The sequence below is a fragment of the Miscanthus floridulus genome, chromosome 2, assembly GCF_019320115.1.
Source record: "Miscanthus floridulus cultivar M001 chromosome 2, ASM1932011v1, whole genome shotgun sequence".
NCBI lineage: Eukaryota > Viridiplantae > Streptophyta > Magnoliopsida > Poales > Poaceae > Miscanthus > Miscanthus floridulus.
In genome coordinates this window covers 125,148,634-125,154,633 of record NC_089581.1, presented here as the reverse complement: position 1 = coordinate 125,154,633, position 6,000 = coordinate 125,148,634, and positions in this window count along the sequence as shown.

Below are 6,000 nucleotides of genomic sequence, written 5' to 3'. Positions count from 1 at the left end.
GATGAGACTGGAATTGAACACCTAATTTGTTGAAGCAAGCATTATGTGCTGGTGGATGACAACTTGATGATGAAAAGTGCTAAGGAAGGGATACTGCAAAAATGCATCACCCAAGAAGACGGAGTGAAGCTACTTCTCGAAATTCACTCTGGCTCCTGCGGCAACCACGCAGCCTCAAGAACACTAGTCGACAAAGCTTTCCAAGCAGGTTTTTATTGGCCCACAGCCATCTCCAATGCAGAAGACCTTGTCTGACGTTGTGAAGGATGCCAATTTTTTGCCAAGCAAATACATGTGCGGGCACAAGAACTGCAAACCATCCTAGCTTCATGGCCCTTCGCATGCTGGGGACTGGATATGATCAGGCCTTTCACGCTAGCACCAGATGGTTTCTGGTATGTATATGTTGCCATCAACAAGTTCTCCAAGTGGATCGATATAAACTGCTCGTCTCGGCTACTGCAAAGAAAGCAGTCAAGCTCTTCGAAGATATCATCCATAGATTTGGCCTCCCGAACAGCATCATCACCGACCTCGGAACTATGTTTACTAGGCATCACTTTTGTGACTTCCACAAAGACCAGTGCATCTCTGTCAAATATGTCTCCGTCGCCCATCCTAGAGCCAACGGCTAGGTCGAACGGGCGAATGGCATGATCCTTGATGCCCTCAAAAAGAGGCTTTATCAGAAAGAAGAAAAGCATTCAGGCAGATGGCTCAAGGAGCTACTAGCTGTGGTCTAGGGATATGCACTCAAACTAGTCACAGCACTGGTGTGTCTCCATATTTCTTGGTTTACGGCTCAGAAGCCATACTACCAGCGGATATGGCCTTCCGAGCACCTAGGGCAAAAAATTATGATGAAGAGCAAGCCGTGGCTATTCAGACAGAGGATGTTGATAGGGTTGAGGAAGAACACCTAATCACCTATGTCCACATAGCCAAATATCAAGAAGGCTTGCGGAGATACTACAATCGCAACATCAAAGGTCGTTCATTTGCTGTCAGTGACCTTGTTCTCTGTAGAAAACAAAAAACCAAAGGGATGCACAAGCTCTCCTCTCCCTAGGAAGGGCCTTATGTCATCAAGGAGATTACCCGACTAGGGTCTTATCGCCTATGTGACTTAGACAGAATCGATGTCCCCAACTCATGGCACATCGAACACCTCATATGTTTCTATCCTTGAAATGCCCTAGATATGTATTCCCCACTTTATGATGAATAAAGTTTTGACCTCCATAATTTGTCTCCATTATTTCTCCACTATGTTTTGTTCTCCACTTATGGTTGCCGAGCTCTAAGCTACTCCATAACAAACTCTAATACAAAATTGCCATAACATCGCCGAACACATTTCTCCAAATCTCCAAACATTTTTGCCGAACAAGTTTCTCCAAATCGCCGACCACGTTTCTCCATATCTCTGAAATGTTTTGCCGACCAACAAGTAGCACACGTTCTGTTCTATTCTCTATGGAGAAGACTCAGTCTCTAATCTCTCCCTACACATGCTATGGGCTACACGCTCTGCGTTATGGGTGGTCGGCTGTGGTTCCTTGGTCATGCCTATTCCTCCTACACGTGCATGGGCTCTGTGCTCAACGTTATGGACTATGGGCTAGCCAAGGCCGAGAGCTTAGTAAAGAACTAACTGCTTGGATGCCACTTATACTGCGTATATTTCTAAGTTATTTCACTAACCGCCAAATAGCACATGTTTTGCTCTGATCTCTATGGAGAAGACCCAGTCTCTGATCTCTCCCTACATGTGCCATAGGCTCTGCGCTCTGCGTTATGGGTGGTCGGCTATGGTTCCTTGGTGATGCCTATTCCTCCTACACGTGCATGGGCTCCACACTTGACGTTATGGACTATGGGTTGGCTAAGGCCAAAGAGTTCAGTAACGAACCAACTGCTCGGATGCTACTTATACTACGTATAATTGCATTCGGGTTGTTACTACAATGATTCTTCAACACAAACATCGACAAACTGCATAAACATGCACTTTATAACATTTATACACATACATAAATATTTTCTACGCCCTTGTGCTCTCTAACTATCCTCTCCAGATGTTACAGATAATATCCTCTAAGTAGGTCACCGAGCTTCACCATCGCCGTCCGCCTCACCGAACAGGTCAATGTCGCTGGCCAACTTCTTCGCCGTGTCCTCCACCTCATCCTCTAGCTACTAGTGCTCCACCTCGCCCATCCCTTCAGTGAATCCGGCCCCTATCGCCTGAAGGTTAATGGATGGATAGTGAGACCAAACCATAGTAAGGACGTGAGTAGCGGCGGTAACAATGGTGTCGTAGTTGAAGCCCTTAAAGTTCTCTCACGCTGCCTTGCACCTCTAGATGATGGTATCCAAATGTTGCGGCCTGTCGTCAGGCTAAGGAGCTAGTTCCAGGTCGATGCAGTCAAGCACCGGTTTAACTATGGTGACTACAACATTGAACTTATCACTTTGGGTCCTGGCCTCCTGCACCAGCACATCAAACTATGCCTTGGCTTTATGATGATAGCCTACAAGCATTACAAGGTTCCATCACATAAGGAAACTACTTCAACAGTAACTCTAACTAGGAAGTATTCACCTTTTAGCTCCTTGGCCAGTTTGTCTGCTCGTCCTGACTCCTTCGCCTTCTCTTCCTAGAGTTGCTCGATGGTTTGGCGTAGCTAGCCGAGCTCCGCATCTTGCTCTACAAAGCACAACAATCATCATCACAAATATGGTTATTCAACTGTACAAAGCACATTTGTTGACATACCATACCTGTTTTCTACTTGGATACGCTTTTGAGCTGCTCAGACTTCTGCTCCAGTTGAGTGGAATACTCGCTAGCTGCTTAGACTTACTATGTAGCTGCTCGGATGCAGTCGCCAGCTATTTGGATAGGACACCCTTCTAGTACTCCAGGTCCTATGCGTTGGACTCAGCAAGGTCTCGCTCATGATGGGCCCTCTGGATGTTTTTCTCCATAAGGTTCATCGCCTCCTTGAGTTTTTCATTTTCCTCGGTGAGGGGCTCCATCCTTTTGATCAGCTGGTGGCGCTGCTTGGCAGTCCGAGTTATCCCCTATAAGCGCATAATGGCAATGATGAACTCTGATCTCCAACATCAAAGATGAGGGTTCTAGATGTAGTACTGACCTCGATTTGCCTCATCACTCTGGCAAGGGTAGACTTCAGTCTCCTCATCTCCCTAGTGGTGTCCTCCTCCTCAACAACCACCACCTCATCATCGCGTCTGTGGAGGATCCGGATGGCCTAGGGTCGAGACTCCTCACATTCAATCTCTTCCACCTCATCCTCCTCTACCATGGCTGGAGGCACCACCAGAGGGTTCCGTGTCTAGACAGCAGGTCCGACCATGCTCTGTGACACCTTGGGGGGAGTCGTCTGCTCCTCGGGCACGATTGACTTTGCTGCCCTAGATTTAGGAGCAGCATTGGCATCTCCCGCATTTGCCGCTGAAGGCCTGGTGGCCTCCATTGTTGCCCCAGGCACCATCACCGACCCATCCGCCATCGACGCCAACTATTTGCTGCCACCAAGTTCACCAGTAGCACTGGTTGACTCCTCTGCAGATCATCGAGCACCCAGGGACTCCGGAATGTGGTCTATCACCACCTCCTCCGCTCTAGGACTAGTCATTGGTTGCTCGATAGTCTGGACAGGTGGGGTCAGATCCTCCACACGCTTTGCACTATGTTGGATCAACTTGTCAGTCACCAAAAAAACTAAGGAATGACAACCAAAGTAACTCCAAGGCAAGATACTTATGGTTTGGTCTGCCGGTACAATTTCTTGAACCAGCGCTACCTACCCGAGCCTCTAGCCACGGCCTTGGGGTCGACGCCCATGTTTTGAGTGGAGGTCCCGCAGTCTCCGCCACTAGCCTCTCCTCCACCCATCACTCTAGGACTCCCATCGCCTGCTGCTCGGGGACTCCCATCGCCTACTGCTCAGGGACTCCCCTCATCCACTACTCGGGGACTTCTTCGCCTCTCTTCGATCATACCTCCATGCATGTGTTGCGTGGAGACGTTTCAGTGCTCGGTGGAGGAGCCACCGGAGCCTCGTCATCATCTGACCACTTAGACATGGCTGCACTTCATGTCCGAGTAGGCCGGTCTCCACCAAGAGAGATGCCACCCGGTTTGATGGGAGCGGCACCCGCCGTCTTTCTCTTTTTCTGGGCCATTTCATCTATCGCTGCCCTCTTCCCTGGACTTTCTCTAACACTGGGGATGGACTTTCTAAAGAGATGCTGATGGCTCCCTCCTCAGGTTGCGCTGGTGACCGAGTGTCTACTCCCCTCGGCCAATCACCATTCGGTACGCTCGAGAAGTACACCGATCTTTCTTGTGAATGGATCTTCGCATAAGTGAATCAGTCCACTGCTCAGCAATTATAGAAGATACAAAGCATCAAGAACAAAAAACTGAGATATTAACCTAAGGAGGTAGATTCTTGCAATTAAAAGGCCTCGTATACCTGGACATGCTGAACAAGGCAAACAGAGCGAATAGCTCTGCAGCTCGCTGAAACAACCCCGATTTCCACGAAGGGAAATCCACAGAGTCAAAGTGTAATAAGACCGTTGTAGATCATATTACCCAATTTCTAGTCAAATATCATATCCATACAATGATAATATCAGAGTACAAATAGTGCAAAATACATAAATTATTACATTGCCACATTAGTAGAATCAAAAGTAGCATTCATTCAGAACAGCTTGAAGATAAGATCGCCAAACTCGAGCGTAGGCACGAAACCCTCAACCATCAAACTCCTCGAAGCTATACTCCTCAGCAGAATCTGTGTGCCAAAATTTATCAGTACGATTTGTACTGGCCACTCCCAACCCTATGAGCATTGCTTTGTGGAAATTGGATGAAAATTGGATGTAATCAAGAGGAACCTATAAGGCTAGGGTTTCCTATGCATTAGTAAATCAAGTATATAATAATAGTTGGTCGAGTTTTAACTCCATTCACACACCCATTCCACCCCCTTCCCCTTCCAGAGCCAGGAACAATAACCACCATCCCCACACCATCATCATACCACAGCCATACCATCGCTCAGTCGATAGGCCAACTCCCTCTCGGCACTGTCTCAAGGCCCGTAGCCCCTGGCTACGTCCGAACATTCATTCCTAGGGGAGAAAAGAAGGACTCATCTCTCTATCTAGTTTAAGCGAAACCCAGGAAAGGTCCATAGCCGACCAATCGGCATATGTATCGATCGATCAACCATACACTCTGTAGAGGTTTTACATAACCACAAGATCCGCCTTCCTCACTGACCGTCATCAACTGGGCTGATTCCGGCCGCTTGCTAGCCTAGGATAATGCCACTCTACCATTCAGCCCTGGTACACCCCAAGTCCGGTCTAGGGTGGCTGAAACTGTGAGTCATGAGCTGGGTCCATAAGGTATCCATGAAGTCTCGGAAGGGTGTGGGGGAAATCCTCCGCACCCCGTACCTTCCTCACACTGTCCGCTATCAACCTAGCAGTAGTGGCAATATCCTACCAAGTAGTCCGGCCGTCCCGCACCATATAGGGCGAGTGGTACATAAGGCTTCTCGGTGAGTCTAAGTACTAGTAAGTCCTTAGGTTTGACCAAGTTAGAATGTCTTCATCAGGGTTTCCATTTACTGTGCCACCACAGCACCTCCACCCTGGGCTCCTCCCATCACAGGATCACACCCAAGGCCACCTCATTTACCATTTACCCACCACAGGTATCCATTCTAGGGGTGCCCAGGTAGCACCCCACGGCAAGACTCGCCCTAGGCTCGTCGTATACTCCAACTTGGTCGACACAACCCTCACCCTCCACACACCCAAGTCATACTCGCAGCACTCTCCCCATGGTCCAGATAACACCAGTTTCCACCACGCATCATTATAGTGCAAGCGTAGTAGAAGTAGTAAGCACTGAAATATCATAGCAAGCGTGTGACTAGCCTAATAGCA